The sequence below is a fragment of the Seriola lalandi genome, unplaced genomic scaffold, assembly GCF_002814215.2.
Source record: "Seriola lalandi dorsalis isolate HSWRI2012SDOR001 ecotype SW California unplaced genomic scaffold, Sedor1 jcf7180002053338, whole genome shotgun sequence".
In the NCBI taxonomy this organism is placed as follows: Eukaryota; Metazoa; Chordata; class Actinopteri; order Carangiformes; family Carangidae; genus Seriola; species Seriola lalandi.
Genome location: NW_019523891.1, coordinates 1,949 through 2,419, shown reverse-complemented (window position 1 = coordinate 2,419; position 471 = coordinate 1,949).

Below are 471 nucleotides of genomic sequence, written 5' to 3'. Positions count from 1 at the left end.
GTAACAGGTTTCAGGTTCATATGCTTTGACCACAATCATGAATGTGATTGAACTCCATGAAGGAACAGGCTGGATCACTGATCAAAGCTGCTCTACTTCCTGTCAGAGGACTTGATCAGTGTGTGGAGGTCTCAGATTAACGTGGTTGGTTTTTACATCATGGTCAGAGTGGTGCATGATTTATCATCACAGACCCTCCACACACACAGGTTACAGGTTAAAAGTCAAATAAAAATTTAAACAATTAAATATTAAATGGATTCTTGAAGTGTGTGTGTGTGTGTGTGTGTGTCGTCTACCTTGTCGACTTGAGCCTGTGATGCCTGCTGCAGCGTGTCCAGGACGATGTCCAGGTATTTCTTAAACTCTCCTCCAATGGCCAGAGCGATGTCACCAAACGCCGAGAGGATCTGAGGCTTCACTGACCGGTGGACGTTCTCGTTCTGAGGACACACACACACACACACACAC